This window comes from Monodelphis domestica, chromosome 1 (genome assembly GCF_027887165.1).
Source record: "Monodelphis domestica isolate mMonDom1 chromosome 1, mMonDom1.pri, whole genome shotgun sequence".
Taxonomy (NCBI): Eukaryota; Metazoa; Chordata; class Mammalia; order Didelphimorphia; family Didelphidae; genus Monodelphis; species Monodelphis domestica.
This window is the reverse complement of record NC_077227.1, coordinates 613974189-613986973: the sequence shown is the minus strand read 5'-3', so window position 1 is coordinate 613986973 and position 12785 is coordinate 613974189.

Here is a 12785-nt window from a genome sequence, read left to right as displayed (position 1 = left end):
TACAAGCTGGACCATTAGACTTTTCTCTGCATGACCTGAACCCAGGAGATAAAGTTTATATCAAGAATTTCAAGCGAACTGGAGCAACTGAACCTTCATGGGAAGGACCATTCCAAATATTATTAACTACTCCAACATCTATAAAGATTGGAGAAAGAGACTCTTGGATTCACTGTTCACATGTGAAGAAAGCATCTTCTGCTGAGACTGATTGACTCTATCCTATCATATGAATTGTGACTCTATCTTATCATAAGAATTGGAGATAATAATCCATAGACAAATGGATGCTGGTTTTTTTTCTCTCAAGAATATATTGAATTACTGATTTTTTTCTTATTTTTTCTTATTTCTTTTCTTTTCTTTTTTTATCAGAATATTTGATTTTTTTCTCATTTTTTGTACTGAAGGTACACATAATTAATACTAATATTATTTTTCCCTGCAGTAATACAAGTTAATATATATACTCTTGCTATAATATCAATATATGCCTAAAAGCTTTAAACTATGGGAACCTGCCATTTATTGATAAAATATTATAGGACTGTGATTAATGTTTGTGTCTGATTCCAGGAAAAGGGATAAAAACAAGGAGCACAGACTAAACCTGAATAGTGCCAATAGAGCACACTAGAAATATTAAAGTGAGACTCAAGGTTGCGACGCTTAACTTATGTTTAAGTCGTAGGACTTCCTTGTATCTACACTCTTTTTGAAGTACTCAAACAAGTACAAAGCTTGACTATCATGCTGGCTCCCTATATCTCTGAAGGAAAAAAATCAGACAAGGGAATGACATTTCCCCATCAAAATAGAATTCTAATTCTTTCCTTCTTATATTATGGCAACTTCCTGTAGTCTTGGCTACAAAAGGCTAAGTGAAATATTACTGCATTCTGTCCTACATACTTGTGGGATAGAAATTACTTTAAACTGGACCTATACAAGGTCTATTTTGAATTTTTCTTATGTTTTTGATTATTTTTCTATTCTTTTGATAATTGACACATACACCCCCATAACTGAACATTGCATTCTGAGCTAAACTTGATATTTTTTTTTAAATACTTACTTCAGGGGGGATTGTATTTTAATTTAAAATCTAAGAATTTTTGAATTTTTTTTGTTTGAGATTGTATTTTTATAAAAATCCAAGACTTTTGTTTAAGATTTTACTGTTATAAAAAATTCAAAGACTTTGATTTTGTTTGAGAAAAGATCTTCAAGAAAGAAGCTTGAAACTTTTATATCCAGAGAATGAACTGTTGCAGAAAGATGCCGAAAACCTACACTTCATCAAGAAGATCAAGAATGAACTTTGGATGTGATTGATTGGACTGAACTTTTGATTGAACATTTATTGTAACATTTATGCCAAAAGGGACTGCCCCTAATTTGGCTTTCTGTCAATGCGCCTAGCAAACATTGGTTTTGCTTTCTTTTCTTTTCTATTTCCTCTCTCACTATTCTAATTTCTCTTAGAAAATTGAATATTGTGTATATCTTTAGTTAGAAGTGAATTTAGAACTACAAAATGATTATGTTAAATGATCAATGGGGAGACTAGTCTCCCAATGATCATCAGGGGGGATTGTAAACCTCAAATTTCCTTAGACTTATAAATGTTGGAAATTTCACCATTGGGATATTTCATACTTGGAAAATTTCTTACTGATAGTCTATTGGAATGGGAACTCCATTGGCATGGGAGGTTCCTTCTCTTCCCTTCTTAAGATTACTTTAGGACAGAAAACCTTTTGCTGAACAATGGAAAGGACTTTGACCTATGCTTAAGCATAGAACAGGAATTTCTTTGAGTCTTGATTGATTTTAAAATTGATACAATGGAGATACTTGGAATAAATCTCCACCCTATTCAGTCCTAATAGGATTGAGTAAGGGCTGCAGCCTAGATCAAAATTTAATTATTCCAATCTCTACCATACTCAAGTTAACAGGATTTAGAAAGGCTGTAGCAAAGGAGTATAGATTTAATCATTGGAAAATATGACCTTCAACAGACATGTGCAAAAAGCCAGAAACCTCTGGGCGGTCCTGGGTTAAGCGAGAGCCTCCATTGACAGGCAAATTGATGAAGAGTGATTGGTAGATGTGAGGACTGAGGGGAGGCAACTTGGATGGTTTCCTTAAAGATAGGAGGGTCTGGAGACTGAAGGTGGGGGGTTGTTGAGTTTTTGGGTCGGTGTGGTTCCTGGGCTCTGAGGAAGCTTGCTCTGAAGGAAGCTGAAGGTGGGGGCCTCTGAGACTGTTTCTCCATTTTGGACACGTGAGTAATAGGGACTGATCTCTTTTCTTTGCCCCAGCTATCTAAGGGCTTGGGCCTTTTGGCCCAGCCTAAACAGAAGGGGTATTTAAGCCCTATTCCCTTCTCTCCCCTTTCTCTCTATATATATATCTCTAATTCCTTTCTTGCTCCTATTGTAATTAAACCCCAAAAAAGGCTGACGGCTGACTTGAGTTTTTCATTTAGGAATTACATAGCTGATTCCTTGGCGACCTTAAATTAATATATATCAGTCTTTTAAAGTGATTCCCTTGTAACACATGTTAACATGATAGTAGCTTTGCCCAGAGAACCCTAAATGTGTTCACAAACATTGAACATGACTAAAAACATGTCAAAACAATACAAATATCTACATATAAAAATTTTATTATATTTTTATATTTATTATCTATTTTATAAGTTGCCATAGTTACTTTTAAACTTTTAAAAAATGTGAACAAAACACATATCAATTATATGTGTATTTCCACATGCAAAGGAGGATAGAAAAAGACAACTGATGTGGAAACAGAATTTGTTTCATTCAGATTGCTTTTCTTTTATACAACTTTACTTTTTATAGAGTACGCATATACTATAGTAAGAATAATAGTCAACATATAATTCTTTTTTATTTGAAATTTTTTTATTTAATTAATTTAGAATATATTTCCATGGTTCCATGATTCATGTTCTTTCCCTCCCCTCCTCCCCTCCTTCTAACCTCCTCCTGTAGCCAATGAGCAATTCCACTGGGTTTTACATCAACATATAACTTTCAAAGCTATCCTGCTTGTCTATGTTTTTCTCTAGCCTTGAATCTCTTCTCTTTTATGCAATATAAAAAGGTTGCCATGAATCTCTTTTCCTTGAACTTGCTGTTTTATTGATAATTACACACATACACATTGAAAAAAAAAAAAGAAAATCCTCATAACATATACTGCCATTTGATATTTCCATCCACTTTGTGATATATTTAATATAGGGAGTATTACTTCCATTTTTACAGATGAAGAAATAGAGGCACAGAGGTTAGGTGACTTGTCCATGGCCAAATGATTAGTAAGTTTTTGAGGAAGTATTTGTATCCATCTTCTTTTCTCCCAAGTCTAGCTGATTTCTCCCTATATCACACTCCCTCCTATGTTGTAATTAATCAGTCAACTAGCATTTTATTTATTCATTCATTTATTTATTTAAACCCTTACCTTCCATCTTGGAATCAATACTGTGTATTGACTCCAAGGCAGAAGAGTGGTACGGGCTAGGCAATGGGGGTTAAGTGACTTGCCCAGGGTAACACAGCTGGGAAGTGTCTGAGGCCAGATTTGAACCTAGGACCTCCCATCTCTAGGCATGACTCTCCATCCACTGAGCCCCCCAGCTACCCCTCCCCCAGCATTTATTTATTAAGTACTTACCATATACCAAACATTGTGCCTTTAAGCATTGGGTTGCACCTATTTTAAATTCTTGAGTTTAATCCACTATCCTTGGAAATTCTCTTGAATCCTAAGCATTTCCTTGACTTTATCTGAAGTCATCAAAAGTCACCTACCTCTGAACCAAGCTTTTAAGGGACACTTTTAAGATTATTTTTATTATTTTTTTTAATTCTGTGGGAGAAAGATTTCAAAATGGGATTGTTCAAGCCTTGCTAAGAGAACTCCCAGCAGGGCACCAGGGGTGAGTGGGGAGAAGATCCTCTTGTGAACTCAGCTGACAAGTTGTTGAAGGAGAAAATAAACTTTCTGAGAATTAAAGCCAAACCCAGAAAGAGACCTGAAACCTGAGCGAGATCACAAAATATTCCTCTTTTTGAAGTGGGTTATTAAGGTTTTGCCTAAGGGCTACAGTTCTAGCAGGCCTGTTATTTCAACTAGTACTTTCTACAAAGTTTATTTTGGAGATGACCCAGGAAGGAGCCCAGGAGAATGCAATAAGGTCTAATTTATTATGCAAATCTGCCGCTAGTCTTAGCAGGCAGTTAGTTGTCACACTGTGGGTTCACTCCTAATGAACTACCCTGACCAGCAGGGTCCCACAAGGGAAGGGGCTCACCTTTGTGATGGGACCGAGAACCAGGGTGGAAATGAAAGACACCGACAAATCAGTGGTTGGATAGGGCAGGCAACCCCTATGATACTCCCTTTGATAGGAAAGTATGAGTACTAAGGAACACGGTGGATGAGGAGATTAAGACAGGGAATGCAGGCCGAGATGGTCACAGCCTCGGGGAAGGAAAGGACTTGGAGGAGAAAGAGAGAGAGAAACGGTAATCCTATCTAGGGAAAGAACCTTCCTAAAAAGAGAAAATTCCAGGGGTTGCCTTGCTTTTATTGATGAGGAGGCCGAGGGATGCCTCTAATCACGTCACAATTACATCACATCTCTTAGACAATCATGATTGGGTGGTACAGTGGAGGGAACAGCTTTTGGGCATGTAGGACGTAACCGTGCTTTCCCGGGCAAGTCTCCGAACATGTTAATGGACTTGTGTTGGGCAATTGGTCTTGTGATCAGGTCAAGGTTACCTTCACAAACCTTATCGGTAAAGCCTCATGCTTGGAGACACAGTAGCCATACAGTCATCTCTATTTCATAGATGTGCATATGCTTGGGATGCTACATATCCCCCCCACCTTTTTTTTTTTTGAATAGCATACCAAATATATTTGCATCTGTTACATTTTTCAAACAGTGGTGTAACCGTCAATGCAAGTAACAAGAACATTATCCCTTTTGTCCATTACTTATTGATTGGTTGTAGTTCAATATCAACATTGGACACAGTGTGAGGATGACGCGATAGGGTCACATCTGGTTGCATATTTCTGATAAAAGCCCTATTTATGTAACCTTTTCTCCAAAGTATTAATAAACCAATAATTATCAGTATGAATATTATCATAGAGCCAATGCTCGTCAAGTTAATTCTATCGAACCAGTTTCTGGGATCCAAGGAAGTTAGAGTTGCTTCCCATTGGGCTGCAATTTTTTCAGCTTCCTGTTCGTATACAATTTGGTCTAACTTGTTAATTTCTTGTTGAAGTTTTATAATATCCAATGTGCTGTTATGACGTCCCCAGGCACCTCTTATGTGTTCCACTACAGTGTGCCAACTATAGGACACATTGTCATATTTTAGAGGTGTAATACAATAACCTGTTTGGTTAAAATGACAAGGAAAAGTGATTCTGGTATGTAAAGCTTCAACCTCTTTTCCTAGCCAAAATACAGCATCCTTTAATGTTTCAAGTTCATCTTTAAATGCTAAGTCAATACTTTGCTGAGTATGCCATAATTCAGATGAATTAGACACAATTTCTTGTATAAATCCTTGGTTTTGTATCGAGGTAGTTAATGCAACAGTTGCTGTGGTTAGTGATGTTATCATAGCGACAATGGACACTACCGCACCTATGAATGCCAATACCATTCTTTTGGATCGATGCAAAATGGTATTAAATGCTTTTTGTACAACGTGCATGGTGGGGGTAGATGCCCATGTCTCAGTGAGATTCACCGGTAACCACATCAAGGGTGGCTGGAACATTATGGCTATGTATGAGTTCTTATGTGTGGAATCAATGCATTGATGTAAGTGACAATTAATGCATTTGATCTCATACAAACCTTGTTCGTTTTGAACAATATGAAGACTATCTCCTACTAACATTACATATGGAGCAAATACACATGCAGTAACATGGGTGTGACTGTCATATTCTAAATGAATTTCTGAGTTTCTCACATTGACTTTGAACTTGTATATTGGTTGTGTGGCTGCCGCTATTTTCCATTGTGTGTCCTGCATGGGACCTGCCTCAATGGCAAGTCGAGGACTAGCCATATCAAGTTCTAATAAGCTGTCAAGGTTTTGGAATGTGGGGCAAGGTATGTGCCACTTTTCATGCTTGCTGTGTTTATCTCTACGAATTGGTTCTTCAGAATCTCCACATCGTAATCTGGGTCCCCAATTATAAACCTTAAAGCTTACTGCTGCTGGCATTTTAACCCTTCTAGGAGGGAGTACATAACAATCTGTCCAAGACAACTTGCTGTAGAAGTTTGCTATCTGGTTAGTACACAAGTTCTTATAATTGGGGTTGTTAGGTTTGAAGGATTTACGTGGTGTTTTGTATCCCTTTCCTATCACGCCCATGCCAATTCCTATGTAAGTGTTGTCAGTGGCATTTTTTGCTATCCAAGCTTGAGCTCTGCGTATTACGCAGAAGGAATTTCCTGTGAAGGAATGTCTGAAGGATATACAAAATGGAGGATACACAGTGGAACCTGAATAGTTATACAGTGCTCCTTCAGATTCCAGAGGTATGTTTTTGGCTAAAACAGGGTGTGGTAGCCATTGGGTATTGTTCACAAAGACGAGTGGAGGTTTGTCCATCCAGGTTAACATTCTAAGTATTGGAGGTTTAGGTAGGATGGACCAATAGACTTCAGCATGACATATGTGTATCATGTAGATGATAGTGAAAGTCATTAAGAGTGGTGTAACATGAGTCTCTGGTGTAGATGTATTCACCACTGGCGTCTTCCAGCCTCTGTGCAGCGTGCTCGCTCTGTCATCAGCTGGTGACGTCTGTGTTGTTCGTCTGCTTCTCTTCCTGGTCTGGAGCTGCATGTGGCGTTGTGCTCTGCTCTGGCCGCCCATCAGCTCCCTCTGGATCTGGATCTGGTCCTCTCCAGGGTTTGAGATGCTTAGTGGGAATCCAGCATTCTCCATTATCTGTGGAGATACAAGCAAAACCTCGACCCATTGTTATTACCCTGTTCGGTCCCTTGTAATCTTTTTCTCCTGGCAATCTCCAAAGAACCCAGGGCTGATGCTTTGTGCCGCTTTCATCATGGCACTCGAAATGCGTTTGCATTGGAGTGGCAGTCAGGCCTTCTGGGATGGAGAAATGATTGAGTGTTAAAAGTACCATCCTTAACAATTTGTTAGGAATGATAGGTTTGGGTTTGGAGATTTCACCTTCATAAATCGTTTGGTACTCTCCCTTTTGTTTTTGTGTCTGGTTTTTGAGAGTCCTGTTAGCCTTCTCCACAATAGCTTGTCCTGTGGAGTTTCCTGGCAACTAATGTGTCTACATTTGAATTTCCCTCAGATAGAGGTCCTGGAAGGTTAGTATGTGATCTAATGTGTGTTATAAAAAATTTGTTTTGCCTTTTTAAAATTACTGTCTGAGTGGTACGAAATAGAAGAAATAATTCTTCATCTGAGATGGGTTTGATTTTAGCTGTCTCCAGCGAGTTAACCAAATTCACCACATACAGTGAATCACATATGATGTTGCAAGGTTCTGTTATGACTTTAAGTACGGCTCTGACTGCTGCTAACTCAGCCTTCTGTGGGGAGGTGTATATGGTGTCTAGCAGCATAACATTGTCCTGGACTATTGCTCCTGCCTTGCCTGATTTTGATGCATCTGTAAAGGCGTTTACAGCACCAATATGTAAACCTCAAAATTTCTTAGACTTATAAATGTTGGAAATTTCACCAAAATTTCCAACATTTATAAGTCTAAGAAATTTTGAGGTTTACAAATAATAGGGTGCATGGATGTTATTTTTGGAAAAATGATGGGGGTTAATTTTATGAATTGTAAGATTTTATTCTTGGGAGTGCTATTATCAATCCTCCCTGTAAAGTCTGCAAGAGCAATTTGCCAAGGTAGTGACTGTGCAAATAAATTCTGAACCTGTTCTCTTGTGATCGGGACATGAATGATCTCTGGATCACCGCCTACTAGTTGTTGAGATCTTTTTCTGATTTGGGTTATAATTAGGATCATGAGCTCTAGGTAACTGGTGAGGGATTTAGTCTGCTGATTGGCTAAATGAATCCATTCTATTATATGCTCTGCTTGATGAATAGCACCTGTTGGTGTGTATTTGGTCTGTAAGACCAATGCTGCTAAGGGTATGGAAGGATCAATTCTGTATAGCCTAGCTGCAGATAAGGCTGCTTCCACTGTTCGTAGTTCTTCCTCAGCTTTGGGTGACAGAGTTCTAGGTGAAGAGAGAGCAGGGTCTCCCTTCAGCGTGGCAAATAAATTTTCCAATTGACCTGTGGTAATTTTCAGATAAGGTCTGAGCCAATTAATGTCACCTAGTAATTTTTGGAAATCATTTAAAGTGTTTAGATTGTCTCTACGAGTTTCCATTTTCTGAGGTCTAATCTCCTGATCGTATACGATCGTTCCTAGGTATTTGTAAGGAGCTGAGGTTTGAATTTTCTCCTCGGAGATGACCAATTGTGCCTTTTTCAGAGCTTTAGTAGTCTCGACTAGCATTTCCTCTACCTCGTCAGTAGACGGCGCTGCTAATAAAATGTCGTCTAAATACTGGCAAATGTATGAAGATTTATATTTCGTTCTCACTGTTTCCAAAGCCTGTGCTACAAATTTCTGACTTAGACACGAGCTGACTTTTAGGCCCTGAGGCAAGGAGGTCCACTCCAAACGTTTGAATGGGGTGTTAAAGTTAATTGAGGGGACTGAAAAAGCAAATCTGTGACAATCCTGCGGCGAAAGTTTTATGTTGAAAAAACAGTCTTTTAAGTCTATCACTGTTAATTTCCAATTTATTGGGATGGGGCTGGGGGAGGGTAGGCCTGGTTGGCGTGTCCCCATGTCCATTATTTGCTCATCGACCTTCCTTAAATCATGGACTAATCTCCATTTCCCTGATTTCTTGGGCACTAAGAATATTGGGGTGTTCCAAGGGCTGTTTGACTCCCTGATGTGACCTAATTGTAGCTGTTCTTGTATTATTTCCTCTAAATGGACTAGCTTTTCTTTAGAAATAGGCCACTGGTTAATCCAGACCGGCTTGGAGTCTAACCATTTGATTGGGTCAGCACACTTTGGTGTGTTGTTTACAACACCCACAAGTGCTGGTCGTACCTGATCGGATGTGTTAGTGTTATATTCATGTCGGCCATGACCTCTCTACCCCAAAGGGATTGGTCGATGTCTAATACAAAGGGTTTAATTATTCCCTTGTGGCCTTCACTGTCGGACCATGCTCAGTTTCTAGCGGATTGTAATACCTTTTCAGGTGTGCCGATGCCTATTAACCTGTGGTGAGGTGTAATGACTGGCCAAGACTCGGGCCAATCACAAGCTGCAATTGCCGATACATCTGCTCCTGAGTCTAGAATGCCTTTGATGATTCTGTCCTCTACATAAAGGGACGTGACGAGCCTATCTGTGGTGATTCTTTGAGTCAGTCCAATACAAAGTCTGCGTCTGTGATTCAAACTGACTTTCTTCCTGGGCATCTTTTCCAAAGCTTGGTGCCTTAGCAACTAACAGTGCGGAGGCAATCTCCATGCCTTCTGTGATGTTAAATGTAGAAATGACTCTGGCTAAAATATATAATGTGTCTGTTTCCTGTTTTTCAACGACTTGAGGTAGTATTTCTAGTCCTTTCTCCATAAGATCAGGATTGCCAGACACTAATATACCTATATACCTATATACCCTTGAGGCATGGAGAAAGTGAATTTTGCAGGGATTTTAAAGACTCCCATTTGCATAGTGGCTAGTAAATCTGATTCTGCTTTAATTGGGATACTCAGGGGTTGTGAATCTGTGTATGGATTCGTGGCTGATTCTAAACTGTTGTACTTCTGTGCGTCCTCAATTCCCCGCCTTTTTCCTGGGCTGGGGGTGGGGGGTGGGGGGCGGTTACATGTTTTTTGACCCGTGTGCAGGGCGTTTATGGCTATTATTCTGTGAGGCGCTGTATCTGCATTTGGAAGCCCAGTGTCTGCCTCTTTTGCATCTGGGGCAAAGACCTGGTACCCTCTTAGCTTTTGCGTTTCGAAAGTGATCTGTTTGGCCGCAGGAAGCACATTGACCTGTGTGCTCTCTGACCTGTGTAGCTAGAACAGATTGGTGCTCCAAGGTACCTATGTCTTGGCATGCTCTTAAAAAATCTGTGATCGTGCCGTGGCTTTAATTGGTGCTAACGCCTTCCTAGAATCCGCATTCGAGTTCCTATAGGCTAAGTCTCTCAATAAGACTGCAGCTGCACCTTCGTGCGGGATCTGCCTTCTTATTGCTAGCGATAATCTATCGAGAAAATCCGCGAAGGATTCGTTCTGCTTTTGAATTACTTCCGTATAGGAGTTTGCTGCCTCTTTTTTGTTTGGGAGAGCTTGCCATGCTCTCTTTGCCGCTAAGGCGATCTGGCCATAGACTTGCTCAGTGCATGCAATCTGCCTTTCGGTGGTTTCAAACTCTCCTTGACCTGCTAGCTGGTCGTATGTAATGTCTAGTCCTGCCCTTCTGTTATTGGAAGCCCGTTCCTGACAGAAATCTTGGAATTTTAGTTTCCAAGTTAAAAAATTTCCCCCGTGGAGAGCAGATTCAGCCATTACTCTCCAATCATCGGGGTGAGGAACTGCTGGCTCCTGTTCTTAACGAGGGCGATAGGGAATGGAGCTGGGTTTCCATTCGGCACTACGCTGTCTCTGTTCGTTGGGATTGTCTGGGTTATTTCTTAGCACTACGGGACATGCTAGCACTTCCGTTGCTTGTCCTGATGGCTCTCTCTCCTCGTCTCTCTTTCCTGATACCCTCTTAGCGATCCCGGGTGACTGCCGTGTGTGGGGAGGAGGACATTTGTGAAAGCTCGAATTAAAGGGTGGAGGAGGGAGCGGCGAGCCCAAAGCGCTGGAAGTTAAGGCTTCTGCGCCTTGTAGAATAGGATCTGCTACTGTAATGAGATTGGTATAGGGTGATAAGCCTACTGGCGGCGCTCTTTCTGCCGCCTGCCCTGAGGGGTAAGCTGGGGCAGAGGCTACCTCCTCGAGGGTGGAGGCGAAGTTGGAGGCTCAGCTGGCTCCGTTTTTGAGCGGTTTTTGGCCTTCTGAGCCTTGTGGCTAGAGGGAGACAGTTCACTGTCCTGCGCCTGTGCGGATTTCTCCTGCCTGGTACCCGAGTGCTGTAACGGCTGTGCATGTAAGGTCATTCTTATGATCTCCCAAGTATTCCAACTGACTTGCGATATTTTCTGTCCTTCTTTCTGATATTGCCTCATTTTGTCACCGATTAGCTCCCAATCCTGTATATTGAGCACGCCTGCTGCTGGAAAGTCGGGATAGGCTCTGATTATTATCTTAATTAAGGCTTTTATCTTAGCTTCGGATACCTTAATGCCTTTCTTCTCTGTAAGTGACTTTAGTAGTCTGATTTAACATGAATGAGAGGAGGCGGATTGACCCATGGCTCTAAATGATTCTTTAAATAAGAAATTGAAATAAAAGACGTTTCTTACCGCCAGAGGCCACCTGCCCGGTCGCGCCTTTGTGGTTCCGGACCTCGATGATCGCTCCTCAGGTTGGGTGCACTCGAAGCCTGTGACAAAGGAATTTCGCTCCCCAAACCGGGGTGCCACTTGTGGGTTCGCTCCTAATGAACTACCCTGACCAGCAGGGTCCCACAAGGGAAGGGGCTCCCCTTTGTGATGGGACCGAGAACCAGGGTGGAAATGAAAGACACAGACAGATCAGTGGTTGGATAGGGCAGGCAACCCCTATGATTTTCCTTAAGGCGGAAAATGAGGATAATGGAATACAAGGTGGTTGAGGAGATTAAGATAGAGAAAGCAGGCCGAGATGGTCACAGCCTCGGGGAAGGAAAGGACTTGGAGGAGAAAGAGAGAGAGAAGCGGTAATCCTATCTAGGGAAAGAACCTTCCTAAAAAGAGAGAATTCCAGGGGTTGCCTTGCTTTTATTGATGAGGAGGCAGAGGGATGCCTCTAAGCACGTCACAATTACATCACATCTCTTAGACAATCGTGATTGGGTGGTACAGTGGAGGGAACAGCTTTTGGGCGTGTAGGACGTAACCGCGCTTTCCCGGGCAAGTCTCCGAGCATGTTAATGGACTTGTGTTGGGCAATAGGTCTTGTGATCAGGTCAAGGTTACCTTCACAAACCTTATCGGTAAAGCCTCATGCTTGGAGACACAGTCGCCATCCAGTCATCTCTATTTCATAGATGTGCATATGCTTGGGATGCTACACACACTTGAGCGACATGAAGTGGTTTTGAGAGACCCCCCTGCAATGCCCCTGCCAGAACTGTCTGCGGTGTCACGCCCTGGGAAGTGGAATATACACATTTCTGAAAATCACAGAACAGACGGATTGCCTAATGGCGGACTTCTGAGCTTTGCTTCATTTTGTGGGTCGTCTTATAGAAAGAGAAAAAAAATCTCCCAAGGAGAAGGAGTTAAAACTTGAAGAAATGTCACGGTCTTCTAAATATATATAAAATTTGGGGCAGCAAAGGGGTGAAGAGGATTGAGGGCCAGGCTTGGAATTAAGAAGATCTCGATTCAAATCTGGCCTCAGATACTTACTAGCTATGGAACCCTGGGCAAGTCATTTAATTCCTGTTTGCCTCAGTTTCCTCATCTGCAAAATGAGCTGGAGAAGGAAATAGCAAACTACTCCATC